At 49.6% G+C, this 19173-nt stretch overlaps 1 protein-coding gene and 1 pseudogene across 2 annotated transcripts in view; one reads left to right on the top strand and one right to left on the bottom strand.

The window, feature by feature from the left end:
* The window catches only part of LOC311427854 (olfactory receptor 14C36-like), a gene marked incomplete at both ends in the record, with an annotated part of 273414 nt that overhangs the window by 15921 nt on the left and 238320 nt on the right, over window positions 1-19173 (top strand). The window lies entirely within an intron of this gene.
* Window positions 14356-15315, bottom strand: LOC311427928 (olfactory receptor 14C36-like; annotated as a pseudogene). The gene has a single exon. The product of its transcript is annotated as an olfactory receptor 14C36-like (transcript).

Below are 19173 nucleotides of genomic sequence, written 5' to 3' on the forward strand. Positions count from 1 at the left end.
GCAGGACATCCTGACGCAGAGCTCACCTCTCTCTTGTATCGTAGGGAGTAGATTTTACCATTCTTTGTTAGAGATTAAGCAAAGTTTATGTTGGAAGATTTAGTGTTCTGTTTTTGGTGTCATGTTTCTGGTTACGGTATGGGCAAGCATTAAGGTTTAGGGTTTTGTTTAGGTCTGGCAAGAAGGCTAGGGATAAACAGAGCATTTTAATGGTAGTGTTAAGAGCAGGGATCATGGTGAGCAAGAGAGTAAAGGGAAGGAAAGGGGACTATGGGCTGAGTTTTTCTTCAGGTGATATTTTGAGTTCTGCTTTACAATAGTGGATTCCTGTCAGGATGTTGCACTAATGTTTAGGTTTAAGGATTATTGTTTTTTTTTTTTTGAAAATAGTTTACAGGCCCTACAAGAATTTCTGAAATCAGTTTTACAGCAGCATCAACATTACAGGAACCCTCTTACCTCTACAAAGTTAAGTTTCCGAGCTCCTCTTCCCTTCCTCTTCCCTCCTCCAAATCTCACATCTCTCCTGGCCAGGCTACTCCTGACCTCCCCATATCAGTCATTTAACTGAGATCAGCTTTCTGATGGCTGCTATTATATCAGAGTACCTGTCTCATCTCTGTTGGCTACTCTATTCTGTGGTATTAGACTGCTCTAGACTCTATATTCCAGACTCTGTTGGCTATTCTAGTCTGTTACTATGAAAGCCTCCCATGGGAATTTTTTGGGCAGATAACTGCAAGCCATGATTATAGACAAGAAAAGGCACTGTGCTGAGAAATCTTGGTTTGTTTTGGTGAATCAGAAGGTGAAGGCCTAACCCCAGCCACTGGAGGGGAGATTTTGCACCCCCAGCACCCCTATGTCTCACTCTTCCTGGGGTCTGTGGGGCAGAGGGTGATGCCCACAATATCATGTGAAGGACAATGGTATGACACTTTCCCGCATTTGCGAAGGGTTGAAAGGAGAATTCATAGTCCCAATGCCATGAGTAAAACACATCTTCTCATAAGCCATGGCCAAGGAGACAAAGATGTCAGTGCTGCTGCAGCCTTCCATTCTTGTCAGAGCCCTCTGCCTTCTCCTCTGCACGCTTTCCTGTGCTGTCCCACACTTCCCTGAAGGCTGCAGACAGACACTTCTCTTCCCCACCTTGCTCTCACTCTGGTATTCCCATGATTTCACTGCTGCCTCTCCACTCTCACCAGCTGTTCCTTCAAACACAAGGGCATGGGCTGATCCAAACTCCCTCTGGGTGACCTCTGGACCCACAGCACAAGTGCCAGTGCCTCACCTCCAAGTCAAGAATTTCATCTGACTATCGAATCTAAATCTACCCTCTTGAAGTTTAAAACCATTCCCCTTGTCCTATGATAGAGTCATCGAAATCATAAAAGCACAAATTTGGAAAGGACCTACAAGACCATTTAGTCCAACCTTCCTATCACTAATACTACTCACTAAGCTACTAAGCCATATCTCCTAGCAACTTGTCCTGGTGCTTCTTGAACACTGTGATTGTCAGTGAGTCCACCACCTCCCTGAGCAGACCATTCTAGTTCCCGACTACTCTTTCAGAGAAAAAGTTTTTCATGATATCTAATCTAAACATCCCCAGGCACAACTTGTGGCCATTTCCTCGAATCCTATCATTAGTTAGTTATCTGAGAGAAGAGGCTGACCCCCACTTCATCACAACCTCTCTTCAGGAAGTTGTAGAGTGCAATGAGGTCTCCCCTGAGCCTCCTCTTCGCCAAAGGAAATAATCCTAGTTCTCTTAGCCTCTTCTCATAAGACCTGTGCTCTAGCCCCCTCAACAGTTTGGTTTCCCTTCTCTGGACATATTCCAGGACCTCGATGTCCTTCTTGTAATGAGTGGCCCAAAACTGAACACAGTGCTCGAGGTGTGGCCTCACCAGAGCCGAGTACAGGAGGATGATCACCTCCCTGCTCCTGCTGGCTGATCTATTTCTAATACAGGCCAGAAAACCCTTGGTCTTCTTGGCCACCTAGGCACATGGCTGGCTCATGTTCAGCCGAGCATCCATCAACACTCCCAGGTCCTTTTCCTCTTCACAGTCTTCTAGCCACTCTGCCCCAAGCCTATAGTGTTGCATCAAGTTATTGTGGCCAAAGTGCAGGACCCTGCACTTGGCCTTGTTGAACCTCATCCCATTCACCTCAACCCAGAAATCCAGCCTATCCAGGTCCCTCTGAAGGGCCACCTACATATCCTCAGACAGATCAACACTTCCTCTCAACTTGGTGTCATCTGCAGACTTACTGAGGGTACACTCAATCCCCTCATCTAGGTCATCAATAAAGATATTAAACAAGACAGGTTGTAGTACCAACCCCTGGGGGACACCACTTGTAAGGATGCCAGCTGGACTAACCAAAAATCTTGTTTAAAATCTCTGAGGAGAGCCTTTGTGAGCTTCACAAGGACAACGGTAGCAGTGTCACAGATAATCATAGAAACATGGGAACATAGAATCATACATATAGAATGGTTTGGGTTGGAAGGGACCTTAAAGATCCTCTTATTCCAACCATCCTCCTGCTAGACCTGGTTGCTCAAAACTCATTTCAATCTGTTCTTGAACACTTCCAGGGATGGGACATTCACAGCTTTTCCAGGAAACCTGTTCCAATGCCTCACCATCCTCAGAGGAAAGAATTTCTTCCATATATCTAATTTAAACCTGCCCTCTTTTAGTTTAAAGTCATTACTCCTTGTCCCATCACTACACCCCCAGACAAAGACTGTCTCCCCAGCTTTCCTGTAGGTCCTCTCTAAGTACTGGAAGGTTGCTCTAAGGTTTCTCCGGTGCTGAGTAGTACCAGTTCTCTCACCACGCCTTCATAGCAGAAGTGCTCCAGCCCCTTGATCGCCTTTGTGGCCCTCCTCTGGACCTCTTCAAATAATTCCATGTACTCAAACTGTCGCGTTAAACCACAGCAGTCTTTTTGGCACCCAGTGTGGGGCACAAAGGGTTGAGATAAGGACAGATCTTACCACAGAGTGCTAAATTGTTATAAGCATTAGACCAGTTTAATAGTTGCTGATCACAAGGTCGACATTTTGGATCTCAGGTCTGTTGGGCTTGTTTTCAAAAATGTGTTGTATAGCACATTACTTACTACACGTGTTCCCGTTGTGCTCTTTATCATTTCTGGGTCTGGTTTAAAGTTATTTTGCTATGTTGTGTAGCACTGGCTTATGAGTCAGGAAAATTACTGGTCATGTGACAAATCTGTTCTTTGTACTGAGCATTGCCATCACCTCCATACCTCAGGAACCATCACTCAGAAACTATTAAGAATTACACTCGACTTTTTTGCTTTAGGGAGCCAATCTAGGGGGAGAAAAGGGAGGGACACTTCTCCACTTCTTCACTATCTCCTTCACTTCCCCTTCTCCTCCAGGCTAATTACAACAGCTCTACAAAGCTTAGAATATCCATGGGATGGTCCTATTGTGATGTCTCCTGAATGTGTTTCAACTGTTGTTTAAGGATAAGCAACTCTTGAAGAATGCCCTCCAGAGACCTGCCCCAAGGCAGGACACTTAGGAGTGGCAGGGAGCATGGGAGGATCTGGGTAGGCACCTAGAGCAGTGGGCATCTCCAGTGCTTTGGAACTTCCCCCCTGAGCACGTGCAGAATCCTTAAAAACTGCAGAAGTGCTTGAAAAGGAGGGGTTATCACCTTGGCAATTCCAAAGGGAATTCCAAAGGAAGCCTCACTCAGTGTCACTACAACCCCTGTGATGGGCCCTGAAGCTACTCCAACACCTCTGACATGTCCTGCAGCCACTCCAGCCCCAGTGACAGACCCCAGGTCTAGTCTGGGGCCTAGACCAGACCCCCCAGGTCTGCTCTTGCTAGGCCAGAGCACCAACCTTTGCCAGATTCCACTGCTTCTACATGCAGGAGAAAACAGTGGGTGTGAAAATCAGGCTCCTGAGAATGGAAAAGAACTACTGCCCAGAAAAGAAAGGAGGGAGAAGAATGTTGATCTATGAAACCTTGACATAAACTTCCCCACGAGAGGGTACTTTCAAGATCCAAAAGGGTACAGGTGGGGTTTTAAAGGATGTTAAAGAGCTGTCTACCTTGCCCAGTCCCTGGGAGGACCCTTCCATTTGTGAACTTGTTGAAGGTCAAAGAAGAGCAGGTGCAGATGGTTAATGCAATGTTCTACCAGTTGGGGACAGGCTGGACATCAGTCAGTAATTAGCAATTGCACTGTGTATAGCTTGCTTTGTACATAACAATAATAGTACTAAAAATAATTACTATTATAATTCTTTCTCTACCATTTCAGTCCTTTCAACTGCCCTGACCTCAACCGATAAACATGTGGGGGGGTTGGTGTGAGGCAACAGCTGTGTGGTGCTGAGCTGCCCGCCAGGTTAAAGCACATCATGTTTGACAACCACAGTCCAACAGCGCAAATCAAACTTCTAAAAATCTTGTGTTCAGAGAGGAGCAGTAGATGATCAGTTCAGTCTGCCTCAGTGAGCACACCCCAGCAGAGACCCTGCTGCCTTCGGGAGCTGTCAGCCCTGAGGCCTTGGGGACACCTCAAGGGAGCCCAAGGGCACAGAGCAAGCGATGCCATGGTCGGGTGCTGTGCTGCTGAGCTGGGCCGGGCTCCTTGGCCCAAGGGCAGCTCCTGGCAAGCGCTGCAGAGAGACAGCTGTGCCCAGGAGCAGCTCCTCTGCACAGTGCAGCAGGGCTGGGGGCTCTGACCGCAGCTGGCACACAGACAAGAGAGAAGGAGAGAGGGCTTGGAGGCACTGAGGAGCGCAACAACAGAGGGCAGCGTGTGGCAGGACACATCTGCAGGCTCTTGACACCGTGAGGCTCTTGCAGCAGGGCAATGCAGGTGGGGTTGCCAGAGGGGTCTTCTACAGATGGCACATCCGATGGCTGATAGCATCTGGCAGGGTGGGTCTCTCTGTTTCTCCAGTGAGGAGTAGAAGATGTGTTAGAGAATGGCATTTAAAATTGGATTTTTCAAGAGAAAGACCAGGGCAGGGACTACCTGAAAAGCAAGACGTTTTTTTCAGTCAGTGTATTCATATTCCTGCAGTGGAGTGGACGAAGGTTTCATGGTAATGAATTTTCAGGGTTGTACAGGAGACTGAGAATCCTGGAGTATTGTACTGAGAAATTAATATATCAGTAATGAAATTTGAAAACTACCTTCCCAAACCTCATCTCACAAATTGCACCAATATCATATTGTGGTCCTCTAAGGTTTTATCCTAGCTGATCTTGGGGAGCTGCAAAAGCCCTGATACCCCCTGTCTTTGGGAGGTGTCTGCAGGCCGAGGCAGAGCAGAGATTGTTTTTAAAGAGAAGGAGCTGCCTCGTCTGCAGGCAGAGCTGCAGCACAGGAGGGTGTGCTGAGTGTCCGTCTGTCCCTCCCTGGCCTTGCCTCCCCTGGCAGCAGCACGCTGGCATTCCTGCTGGCTTCTCCAGCTGGCCGTGCTGCTGCTGGTCTTGTTCCCAGGCTGGCTGGGGATGGGGGTTTCACATGCCCATGGGGTGAGTCCTCGGTGTGCTTGGGGGAAGGGGAGTACGGGGACAGGGTGAGTGGTCTGGAGATGGGCACTTTTAGCCTGGATGCCTCTGCTCTCGGCCGTGTTCAGATTCTTCACAGGTCAACCTCTGAGTAGAACTTTCCTGCAGCTCTCACAAGGTGGCTGAGACCAGCACTGATGGACGGATTGTCTGTCCTCACTAAAGGACACTCCGCACTATAGGGACTGCCCCTTTTACTCTGAGGATGCACAAAGTTTCCCATCAAGTGCAGGAGAAATGCTCAGGAATTCTGTTTTAGAAAATCTCAACGAGTGTGATAGGTTAACAACAACAAAAAATCTGACCCTATACAATCAAAATTAAAGAAATCTGTATATATATATATGCTCTGATGTTGGATAACCCGGGAGCAACACTGGGGCAAGGTTCTTTGATATCAGCAGTGAAGTGAGTCTGAGAGTACCCCATGTTCTGCCTTTCCTCTGGCTATTGGGCATAACTGACTCTTCCATTGCCCACAAAGGAGTCCCCTGCTCCCAGGGATACCCTCAGGCAGCATCAGGAAGAACTCATGAAAGGGACCTGCCAAATGTCTTACTGGAAGTGGACAACTTTTCTGGTGATATTAGATGAGAAATGGGATTAATTTTTCTCTGATAAATCTGTTGTATGTTATTACTGTTCTTCCTCTTCTATGTGCAGGAACAAATCCCAGAAAAACAGATGTCCAACAGAAGCACCATCACTGAGTTCCTCCTGTTGCCATTCGCAGACACACGTGAGCTGCAGCTCCTGCACTTTGCGCTCTTCCTGGGCATCTACCTGGCTGCCCTCCTGGGCAACGGCCTCATCCTCAGTGCCGTAGCCTGCCACCACCGCCTCCACACCCCCATGTACTTCTTCCTCCTCAACCTCGCCCTCCTCGATGTGGGCTGCATCTCCACCACTCTACCCAAAGCCATGGCCAATGCCCTCTGGAACAACAGGGCCATCCCCTATCAAGGGTGTGCTGCTCAGGTCTTCTTTTTTGTCTTATTGTTTGGAGCAGAATATTACGTTCTCACAGTCATGTCGTACGACCGCTACGTTGCCATCTGCAATCCCCTGCACTACGGGAACCTCCTGGGCAGCAGAGCTTGTGCCCAGATGGCAGCAGCTGCCTGGGGCAGTGGCTTTCTCAATGCTGTCCTGCACACGGCCACTACATTTTCCCTTCCCCTCTGCCAAGGCAATGTTGTGGACCAGTTCTTCTGTGAAATCCCCCAGATCCTCAAGCTCTCCTGCTCAGAGTCCTGGCTGAGGGAGATTGTGCTTCTTGTAGTTACTCTCTGTTTAGCCTTTACATGTTTTGTTTTCATTTCATTTTCTTATGTGCAAATCTTGAGGACAGTGCTGAGAATGCCCTTTCATCAGAGTCGTCATAAAGCCTTTTCCATGTGCCTCCCTCACCTGGCCGTGGTCTCCCTGTTTGTCTGCAGTGTCCTGTTTGCCTACCTGAAGCCTCCCTCCATCTCCTCCACATCCCAGGACCTGATGGTGACAGTTCTGTACTCGGTGGTGCCTCCAGCCGTGAACCCTCTCATTTACAGCATAAGGAACCAGGAGCTCAAGGAAGCCTTGAGGAAACTCTTTGGACACATGCTTCTTTGGCATCAATAATGTGTCTATAAAAATAACAGGAAAGAGAGGTTATCTGAAAAAAACTCTTCCTACAATAGCTTGTAATTGTTCTATTTTTTTAATTATTTCTTAAACTTGTAATTTTGACTGAATTCTACTTGTGTAATCCTACCTATTAATTAAGTTATTATCTGTCACCCAATCATCTAATATACCTACAGTACCAGGCTCTCTGTTTGGATAAAAACAATAAAGAAACTATGAATTTTGGTGGTGTCAGCTGCTCCCTCTTTGCATCTGCTATGGAGTTGGGGGAGCAGCCCCAGCACGCAGGAGGGGCTCAGGGCCAAGAGCCCAGCTGACACATGCAGAAGCAGCCCCGGTGGCCCTCGGGGCTGCCCCTCACTGCCTGCTGGGCTCTGCCTCTCTGCTGCCTTTGGTTTGGGGCTGCTGCTTCCCTGGAGCCATGGCCATGGCCAGCAGCTGGACGTGGCCTTTTCACTGCTGCTCTCTTTTGGCTTCCACATTGTGCTTCTTTTCTTTCTGGGTAAGCCCTGATATCTCATGTACCTTGGTGACAGTCCTGTTGTCTCTGCAGTGGCATCCCTGTGGCTGCAGGCAGCAGCAGGCACTGTGCAGCCCTGGGTCACAGCTGCCTCCCTGCTAGCACCACAGTAACAAGAGGGTCTTGCTCAGGGCAAACCTAGAAGCCTGGACACCTCTTCCAAATGTGCTATCAGGAACACAGCCAAGGGGTTGCTCCCTGCTCTTCTGTTTTCTGGGGTTCTTCATGGAGTAAAGGACACAGGATGAAAGTCTCAGGGTGGTCTGTGAGCGACCAAGCGCAGGACTAAGCACTCCCGTTGGGGCAGCACTTGCCTAAGGAGATGACAACTGGTCTTGGACTCATCTCCATGAGACTGCACCCTGCAGTAGGGTTGATGGCCAATGCCAACCTTTGAGAGGAATCTGGAGCTTCCAGGAGACGTCAAGGGATCTCCAGGGACAGGGTGCTCAGTGGGTAGTGATTAGAACCTCATAAAATGACTGTGCAAGGTCGTTTCAGGTAACAAACAAGGTGAATCTGAGGAGTGCATGGGCAGCTCAGACTGCTCAGACTGGGTCAGCTGTCACAGCAGGTTCTCCTCCCAGCCTCTTGCCCACCTGCAGCTAACTAACTCCCAGGGTAGAGTGAGAAGCAGAGAAGGCCTTGATGCTGTGCCAGCACTGCTCAGGAACAGCGACTACAGCCATGGGTGACCAACACTGCTCTGGTCACATATCAAAAACACAGCACCACACGGCCTGATCTGCAGAGAGAAATGGCGTCCCAGCCAGTCTTTGTCCCCACAATGGATGAGAAGCTCTGCAAGGAGCCAGGAAAGTGGTAATAAGCAGTAGGACAATAGAGGAAGCCCAAAGGCCCTTCTGAAGGGTCACTGAGAGCCACCTGAGAGGCAGTGCTGGGCAGTGGGGAGGGCCAGGAGAAAGACTTGTGAGAAGGCTGTGAGAAACAAGGACACTCAGGGCTTTAGCAGATCCTTAAAGTCCTGCCTGAGTCCCCAAATGGAAAGCAATCGATGTCTGTGGGTTGACGAGAAGGAAGTGGTGAGAACCGGATGGGGGGCAGGGCTGAAAGGCCCTGCGTGAAGCTGGAATGATGGAGAAGTGTCCACCTTGCATGTGTGCCTCAGCCTGGGAGCAGGGACCTGCCCGCCATGCGGGATAGCTGGGCTGTGCTCAGCCATGCCCCAGGAGATGACCTTGCTCTCTTCCTCCCCACCACTCCCCACATGGGGCAGGCCCTCAGGAAACACCCCTGAGCCTGGAGATGCACCAACCTGCTGTGCTGAGGTGCCACTACTGCAGGAGAAGAAGGGAGGCTTGGAGAGACACGTGGGGCCTGCGAGCAAGGGTGGTGTGGCCTGGGGAAGTGAGTGTCTGGGAAAAGTTACCCTGGAGCCATAGGAGCCATTCTGGAAAGGAAACTTGTAGGGAGGAACCGCACTTTTGTGGCACTGCAGAGCTGCTGGGCACATTGTGCAGGGTGCTCTGATGGACATTTGTGTCCTTTTCCATCGTGTCTTAAGTGGCGCTTTTCTCAGGAATAGAGTAGCCAACAGAACACTGACAGATAGACTAAGATCATGAAAGGCATCATAAGCATGCCCTTAAAAAGATAACTGATATGGGGAAATAAGGAGAAGCCTGGCCAGGAGAAATGTAAGACTGAGAGGAGGAAACAGGGGCTTGGCCTGCAGAAATTAAGGATTTTGTAGAGGTAAGAGGGTTCAGGTTATGCTGATGCAGCTGTAACTATGACTTAAAATAGTCATACAAGGCTATTCCCCGGCTTTAACCTGTAAACTTCTTTCCTAAACCTAAATGCTACCCAGCACCCTGACAGGAATCCACTACTCTAATGACTGACCCCGAAGTATCCCTTGAAGACAAAACTCAGCCCATAGCTGATTCATCCTAGCTCTTACTCTCTTAATCACTCTGATCTCTGCCCTTAATACTAGCACTAAAATGGCCTATTTAACACTAGAAAACCGCTTAAGAGACCTAAACAAAACCCTAACCTCAAATGAATGTGAGGGGTCCTGGATCTGATCAGCTTGTGGGCCACAAGGAGGAGATGGGTGGGAGTGCTCTGAGGAGCTCAGCTCTGCCTCAGCATCTCCTGCCCCAGCATGAGGAATGTGACTGTGGCAGGGACTGTGAGGTCACTTCTGTCTCTGCACTTGATAGGGCAGCAGCAGGAACGTGTCACAGAAAGGGACTGGGAGGTCACTTGTGTCTGGAGGTGGCAGGTCAGCCTTGACTTCTCCCTGGGAGCTGCACTTTTGGGCTGACATCTGGCAGTGGCCCTGCTAGGCCAGCAGAAGGCCCCTGCTTGGTATGCTGACTGGGGGATCCCCTCTGCCTCCAGACCCAGGAAGACCCAGACAGAAAGAAGGCCCCCAGATGGGTTGTTCTGTCCCTTCTGCCTGAGTCCATGGCTGCACAGCAGCAGGCACAAGGCTTGACTGTGTCTAGCCAAGAAGCTGCAAGGCCAGCACCAGGTCCATGTCTTGGAAGATGCTGGTGAGTGTTTATGATCAGACCCTAGCTTTGTGTTTCAAGGAACAGCTGGTGAGGGTTGATGAGACATTGGTGAAACGATGGAAATGCTGGGATGAAAGCAAGGTGGTGAACAGAGATGGCTGTCTGCAGACTTCTAGGAAATAGGACAAAGTGTGGGACAGCATAGGAAAGCATGCAGAGGAAAAGACAGATGTTGCTGGTAAAAAGGGAAGGCCCCAACAGTCCTGACTCTTTGGCTAGAGCTTATGAGTAAAGGAGATATAGTCATTACAGTGCAGCCTCTCTGCTTCCTTGCAACCCTGCGCAGAGGCAGGGTGGTGTCATACCAGAGTTCTTCTCATGGCATCACACTGCCCACAACATCCCACAGACCCCCAAGAAATGTCCTGAGCCAGACAGGGTGGTGCAGGATCTCTCCTCGCAGTGACTGGGGTCAGGCCTTGGACCTTTTGCTTCACCAAAACCAACCAAGACTTCTCTCAGCACAGTGCTTTGCCTGTCTGTAACCATGGCTTCAAATTATCTGCCCTAACACGTCCCTGGGGAGGCTCTGTTAGTAACAGCCCTCAGTGGGGCCCATTAATACTCCAAGTCACTTCAGCTTTTCCTTTTGAGTTTGCTTTTTTGCACAGTTGCATCATCCTCCGCTCAATACCCAAGTTTCATTGACTCAGCACCAAAATATACAATGGAACTCATTAAAACACAGAAACTCCTAAGGAGCCATGTCTCTCCCACCATTTTCTTCAAGTCTTAAGACTTGATCAGCTAATTGGAGAGCTTTCATTTTCTAGTTAAGGGGGAAGATTTCAAGGAGCATCTAATAAAAATCTTTCTTCATTTTAAAGGCTGAATTTTGTTGTGTTTTAGTTTAGAGCATCATTTTCCTGGTTATATTGGTCTAGGGTTTCTCCTTTGAAGCCCTGCTTAGGTGGGAAGAGCAGGGTTTTTCCTATTTCAAAACAAACAACAGGAAATCATGCTGCAATTTTCAAAAAAAAAAAAAAAAAAAGTTCAAGTTCCTTATTTTGTTGCCTCCAGTGATGTTTACCTTCCCAAAAGGATGACTGTACATGATGTATTTTACAGTGATTTAAATAACTGTGTTAATATTAATCCATATCATACTAATTCAATGATAAATGATGAGGGTCTTACTAAGGAAACCATTAGACAGACTGCTGAGAGATGGGCGACCTTGAACTCACTGAAACTCCAAGCAGCAACTGGGTCACTGAGAGTGGTCTGAATGATTAAACAGTAAGAGGAGGGCAAACCAGGAGAATGATGGGAAGTGCATAGGTCCAGACAGGCAGCTGGAAAGGGGACATTCAGCAGGGTCTGTGTAATCAAGATGAGTTTTGTGCCTGGAAGATGAGGGAGGGAGCACACCATGATAGAAAAGCGATGACAATGCAACTACAGGTGAACATCAGTATTTCTTCTCCTGGGATGAATATGCATCCTGAAAAATCACATTTCTTCATGATAGAAATTACACTTCACATGAGACATTTTACAGAAGGGATTGAATCTTTTGAGCTGATGAGTTGTTGCTTTATCATTCAAGTACTGAAAAAAATACTGGGTATTCTGGCAGAGCTTTGCTGTCTGACCATAAGCAACCAGGGAAAACCTCCAGTGGCCCCGTTGTGTTTGAGGCCCTTCCCCGGACCAGCAGATATCAGAAAAGACCTGCAGGATACCAGAGCCCTTTGGGAAAATCAGGTGGAGCATGGTGGAGTTCCCAGGGCACCTCCACTGCCAGCAGTGGTCTTTGTCCCTGTAACTGCAGCTCAGTCCAGCACAGGAACACCCCTTCAAAGACAAACCTCTTCTTCAGTGGCTTCCTTGGATTGACCTAGATTTGAAATGGCCACTGGAAACCTGAGATACTCTCCCTTACTTAAACTAGACACTTGAACATCTGTTGATGACCTTCCTGGGTCATCTTTAGCAAACTCAAGCTGAAAAACTCAAGTATAGCATGCTTCAAATGGCTGAGCCAGAACCCATCAGCTTGCCCCACTTTGCAAATGGCCCCCGTCCAACTAAGGATTTGAAAGCAAAAAGTGTGGAATGACCCGTGAGGTCAATGTGCAGAGTAAGGGAAAGTCACCCATATTGTGCTGGAGTAGCAGAAGGCAAAGAGCATTGCATTGTGCCTCAGAATAATCAAGGAGACCTAATCCAGTTCATCCATTAGGAAAAGCAGAGAGAAGGACGTTGATTTTGGCCTAACATGAAGAAGGATGTGCATCACTGGTGAAGGAACCAGCATTTATGCCATCACCCATGTGAATTACACAAGCACCAGCACACCTAATGGTAACCTGTCCGCCCCGGCTTGGTATTCCCACAGGGCAGTGGAAAGGGAGCCGACAGCCAAGGGACACATCTGAGTGTGGAAGGTGGGGCCCAGCAAAGACAAGGAGCCAAACCCGAGGCCAGGCGGGTGGCAGAACCCCATGCCCCATGTACGTCCTGGCTGGGGGTCCCTGCTGCTGCAGCCAGCGCACGCAGCATGGCAAGAGGAGGGCTCCCTGCACATCACAGGGCACAGCCTGGCCCCGCGGGGGCTCTTCCTGACATCTCTGCAGCTCCTGGCAGGCTGCGGTGAGGTGCCCCTCAGCCTTCCCTCCTGTGCTCCCAGGGCACATGGCTGCCTCCTGCCCAGCTCACTGCCCACTAAGTACGTCCAACACAGCTGCTTCCCAAGCTGGGCCTTGCCCAGGGTCAGTCTCCTGCAGGGGCAGAAAATGGCCCTTGTCCTGGTGGCTTTTTATGAACTTCCTGTTCTCATCCTTGATTTCTTTTTACTGAATACAGAGGCCTCGGTGACCATTTTGGTTCTAATACCAAGAAAACATGTCTAGTTCATCTCTGTCTGCTGCTATGAGCTGTCTGTGAGACATGGATATGCTATCAGATCTTTTCCTCTGACAGTCTCAGCAATGTCCAGTGATTGGACAAGACATGGGAACTGCACACAGGAAAACACTTTTACTGTGAGTAATATCAAGAACTGGATCATGTTTCCAATACCAAGCACTCAATCAGGTTTCCCCAAAAGTGGGGGAGTCCTCCTCAACTGGAGATACAACAAACCCAACTGGAAACGGGCCTGGGCTGCCTGGTGCAGGTGCCCATGCGTGGCTAGTGGGGGTGGCTAGATGGGCTTTGGAGGTCCCCTCCAGTCTCAGTGAACCTATCACTCTGCAGAGCCTGGCACTGTTTCTGAGAACTTCTCTACAGTGTCTTCAAACCATCTGGACACTGGGTGCTCATGGGCAGAGGATCCTCTGGGGATGAACTCGTTCATGATGTAACCCTGAGGACAACATGAAGCAGGGATTAGAAATGTCAGCAACACCTCTGCCATAGCAGTGTTCTCTCCCCCTGCCTCCACTCTCCTGCCCCTTTTTCCTTCAGGATTAGAGTCATAAAGGACCTCTGGAGGTTTCCAGTGCTAAGATCTGCTCTGAGCAGGGAGAACTTTCACATCAGATCAGGCTGCTTCTTCAGTGCTTCCTCCACCTCACTTTTGAAAGCCGTACTCCTAGGGGTGCTAGCTGGAAGGCCAGTTCTGATTCAGTGGTGCTACAAGACAGCAGTGTGCAAGAGAAGAGTGACCAGCACCAAAACGCCCATGTCCTGCTGCTCGTGGGTCCAAGTGTTCGTGGGTCCAAGAAAGTGGCGACCCTGACTCAAAGACTGAAGGGAGGGCGTGCCTGCCAGGGCAGAAAGGGCAGCCCCAAAGGAGGACACCAGGGCTTTCCAGCACGTTGCAACAGGGATCTTCACCCCACAACCACTGCTGTATCTGAGAAGAGTGTATGAGAAATGAGATCCAGAGAAACTGCCTACCTGCTGGTTCCTTTATTTAGTTAGTCACAAAGAGCTTAGCAGCACCTCTACATGAGGTCTTTGGGTTAGAAGAAAAGGTAGAAGGAGATAGAAGAACAAAAATAACTTAAATTTATAAAATAAAATGATAAAAATAATATTTAGCATATTGGAATAATATTGAAAAGGATGAACTATTTTTGAAATATAGGAACAAAGGTGTTTCTGCCTTGTCCAGCTATACTTCAGGGAATCACATGCAGAAGATGGCTTCTTTCTCGAAATACTGAATATAGCAACAACATCCTCAGTGCCTCCTTGAGCTCTTTATTCCTCATGCTGTAGATGAGGGGGTTCACTACGGGAGGCAACGCTGAATACAAAACAGCCACCACCAGATCCAGGAATGGAAAGGAGATGGAGGGGGGCTTCAGGTAGGCAAACACGGCAGTACTGAGATACAGGGAGACCACGGCCAGGTGAGGGAGGCACGTGGAAAAGGCTTTGTGCCGGCCCTGAGAAGACGGCATCCTCAGCACTGCCCTGAAGATCTACATGTAGGAAAAAACAATAAAAACAAAACAACCAACACCTAAACAGGCACTAACCAGAAGAAACTTGACTTCTGTGAGGTAGGTACCTGAGCAGGAGAGCTTGAGGATGTGGGGGATTTCACAGAAGAACTGGTCCACAGCATTGCCTTGGCAGAGGGGCAGGGAAAATGTGTTGGCCGTGTGCAGGACAGCAGTGAGGAAGCCACTGCCCCAGGCAGCTGCTGCCATCTGGGCACAAGCTCTGCTGCCCAGGAGGCTCCCGTAGTGCAGGGGCTTGCAGATGGCAACGTAGCGGTCGTAGGCCATGACGGTGAGAAGAAAAAACTCTGCACCAATAAGGAAGACTAAAAAGAAGACCTGTGCAGCACAGCCTTGATAGGAGATGGCCCTGGTGTCCCAGAGGGCATTGGCCATGGCTTTGGGCAGAGTGGTGGAGATGCAGCCCAGGTCGAGGAGGGCGAGGTTGAGGAGGAAGAAGTACATGGCAGTGTGGAGGCAGTGGTTGCAGGCTATGGCGCTGAGGATGAGGCCGTTGCCCAGGAGGGCAGCCAGGTAGATGCCCAGGAAGAGCGCGAAGTGCAGGAGCTGCAGCTCACGCGTGTCTGCGAATGCCAGCAGGAGGAACTCAGTGACAGAGCTGATGTTGGGCATTTGCTTTGGACATAGAGACTACAAAATGAGAAACAAATATACATATATAGAGTCTTATGATTAAAGTCTTTGACTAAAATTCAATAAATTCCCAGTTAAAGCCTTACATTCCCTGTTTCCAAGAGCACCTTTGTCTATCTCCCTGTCTGGAGCCCTGCTTTGTGTTTGCTGAGTGTCCTGTACACAGCAGCCACCTCTGCCCATCAGCCCCCAGAGGGACACATGCTCCACTGCACTGACAAATGTCATTGCTGTGGGGGCAAAGCTCAGCCAGAGGGCACATCCAGGAGGGCTGCTCTGTCCATCCCCTGGTGCCCAGCTGCTGGCTGCTTGCAGCACTCACCTGGGGGATGGATGAACACAGAGGCTGTGTTGAAAAAACACATCCCCTTGTCTGCAGGTCCTAAAGAGCAGCTCAGAAAAGCCCTGGTGCAGTCTGTAAGCAGAGAGAAAAGAAGGGATATTCTCATGTTCATCACTAAACTGTTTGTGTCTCAGTTCAATGCAATAGGAAGCTCAGTCACCAGTGCAAATCCAGCTACCCCATTAACATAGAACCTGCCCCACAATCAGAGCAGGAAGAGGCAGGCAGAGAGTGCAGAAAGTGCCTTCTCTTTTCAGGCAGCCCCTGCACTGCCCTTCCTTTGCCCAAGCCCCTGGGCTCCCAGGCAGGCTGAGTGCAGGGACCCTGCTCTGCACCACAGCCGTGAGAAGCCCTTCCTGCACCCCCGGCTTCTCCTTCCTCCGGGACCTGCAGCTGCATTTCCCTCCAGCCAGAGACTTACCGGGTTCAGGGCTGGGAAGTGTTCTCCCCCAGTGAGGTCTGTGCATCCTGCCACTTCTGCCTGCCTTTAAGCACTCTGTCTCTGCAGGCAGTGCCCCCAGCCCTGCTGTGCTGTGCAGAGGAGCTGCTCCTGGGCACAGCTGTCTCTCTGCACCAGGGCCCTCTTGCCACGAGCTCTCTCTGTCCCACGAGCCCGGCCCAGCTCAGCAGCACAACACCAGCCCAAGGCACTGCAATCACCCCTCTGGGGCCTTTGCTGATGAGCCCATGAACCTCAGGCACTCAGAGACAATTGAAGACATCTCTCCAGAAGTCCAAGTCAGAGGCAAGATTCCTGCAGTGTGCCCCTGAGGGTCAGCACTGACACAGCCTCCCTTGGAGCTCGTTAGAGCAGAACCCTGGAGGCAGTGAGGACAAAGAGACAAAGGCTATGTGAAGGTGACACTGATGTGTAGGAAACACGGATGTGTTTCACCAAGCACAAGGGTCAGGCCTTGTCCCTTGGCCCATAGGAAATGAGATCCTTTCCCTTGACAGGTTGCTCAGGGCTCTTTGTGGGGCAGTAGGAGATGGGGATGTGCATGGCCAAGTGAGGAGAATGGTACGACCCCTGCCTGCTACATGGGTTGGCGAGGAGTTAATTAGGCTCCGTTGCTTTGATTGTTAGCAGTCTCCTTATAAGGCTCAGTGGCAGAGACAACAGACATAGCCATGAACACAAATATCTCATAAGGCAGCTCTGTAGGAAGCTGGCCTGGTTCCTGGTGAGCAGGCACCACTGCTCGTATGGCATCCCTCGTGGTGCCTAAGACCCTCCTCAACCTGCGCACTGCTCACTCAGCAGGGTCCCAGTCTGCCCCCATGTGTGGGGTTCCTCTTCCTCTGCTGCATGACTGGGCTCTTCTTCTTGTAAATGTCAAGAGGTTTCTCAAGGCAAAATCCTTCAGTTTCTAAAGATTCCCCCACACTGATGCTCCATTCTGTCAGCCATTCATGGCTGCAAGCAGACAGTTCAACCTTTGTGTCATTGTGCTATCTCTGAGAAGACAGCAGCATCAGGAGCTGCAGGAAAGTTTGGATAACACAGGAGTAACCAATTGAATGGAATTGCAGCACAGAGTCACAGAAGGGTAGGGGATGGAAGGCTGCCAGGTTCCACCTCTTCTGTGCTTCCTTCTCATGCAAGCTGTCAGTTTGTCTGGAGCTGTGCCCTGAATGTTATGGGGCTGTGCAGGTGAAAATTAGAAGGGCCAAAGCCCAGCTGGAGCTCCATCTGTATATTTATGTCAAAGAAACAAAAACCATTTATATATAAACGCCAAATAAAGGAGGATTAAGGAGAATCATCATCCTTTATTGGATGTGGGGGGAAAGCTGGTGACAAGAAAGGAGGTAAAGGCTGAGGTACTTAATGCCTTCTTTGCCTCAGTCTCCAGCAGCAAGACCAGCTTTTTCCCCTGGATATTTCTTCCTCCTCATGGCCAGTGCCAAAGTTCCAGGGCATGCTTCATGGCAGTTTTTTTCTCCTGCTCTTTCCTACTACCAAAGAAAGCTCCATCAGGGTGGAAACCACTCCTGAAGTAGGCATCCCAACCCAGCAGGCTCCTTGCGGCCTCTCAGCCAACCAGACACAAGTCACCTCAGCAGCACCTTCCAAGCCAGGGGCCTGCTGCTGGCCTTGCAGCTTCTTGGCTACACACAGCCAAGCCTTGTGCCTCCTGCTGCCCACTCATGGACTCAAGCAGAAGGGACAGGACAACCCATGTTGGGGCCTTCTTTCTGCCTGGGTCGTCCTGGGTCTGGAGGCAGAGGGGATCCCCCAGTCAGCATGCCAAGCAGGTGCCTTGTGCTGGCCTAGCAGGGCCACTGCCAGATGTCAGCCCAAAAGTGCAGCTCCCAGGGAGAAGTCAAGGCTGACCTGCCACCTCCAGACAGAGGTGACCTCACAGTCCCTTTGTGTGACACGTTCCTGGTGCTGCCCTATCAAGTGCAGAGAAAGAAGTGACCTCACAGTCACTGCCACGGTCACATTGCTACTGCTGGGGCAGGAGTTCCTGAGGCAGAGCTCACCTCTCTCTAGTCCTTTAGGGACTAGGGCTCACCATTCTAGGTTAGAGGATAAAATCAGGTTTAATGGGAATCTTTGGTGTTCTTCTGTGGCTATCAGGTCTATCTCAAGGGTATGGGCAAGCCCTGTGGTTTAGTTTTTTTTTTTTTTTTTAGGCCTGCCAACAACTTCTCTAGATCTAAATAGTGCATTTTAATGCTAGTGTTGAGGGAAGGGAATAGGGTAAGCAGGAGAGTAAAGGTAAGGGAAAGTGGCTGAGTTTTGCTTCAATGGATACTTTGAGTTCAGGCATTGGAGTAGTGCATTCCTCTCAGAGCGGTGGAGTAACATTTAGGTTTAAAGATTAAAATAACTGGTTCAAATAAGGAAAGGGCAACATATGACTGTTTTAAGTCAGTGTTACTGTAGCATCTGCTTTAAATGACCCCTCTTACCTCTACAGAATCATTAATTTCTGCTGGCCATGCTCCTCTTCCCACCCCAAAATCTCACATCTCTCTTGTCCAGGCTGCTCCTGACCTCCCCATATCTTATTAGGATCAGCTTTCTAATGACGTTTAACATCTCAGTGTACCTGTCTCACCTCTGTTGGCTCCTCCATTCCTGAGAATGTAGTGGCGTTGTAGTCAGGAGGGAAAAGGGCACAAAGATCTTTAGGCACATCCTGTGCAATGTGCCCATCAGCTCTGCACCTCCACAAAATCATGCTTCCTACCTACAAGTTTTGTTTCCCAAGTGGCTTCTATGCATCCAGCGTTACTTTTCCCAAGCCCTCAAGCGTGTTTCAGTTTCAGATGTGGAGGTATGGGAAAAGGAAAGCAATGCATGGATGGAACTGATCTTGGCAAGGGATGAAAAGAATAACAGGAAGAGATTCTGTAGGTACCTTGCTCAGAAAAGGAAGGCCAAGGACATTGTACCCCCTGTGAAGATAGAAGGGTGAACTGGTAATGACAGACATGGAAAAGGCTGAGGGACTCAACAACTTCTTTTCTTCAGTCTTCCC

This window comes from Aythya ferina, assembly GCF_964211825.1.
Source record: "Aythya ferina genome assembly, contig: HAP1_SCAFFOLD_29, whole genome shotgun sequence".
Lineage (NCBI taxonomy): Eukaryota > Metazoa > Chordata > Aves > Anseriformes > Anatidae > Aythya > Aythya ferina.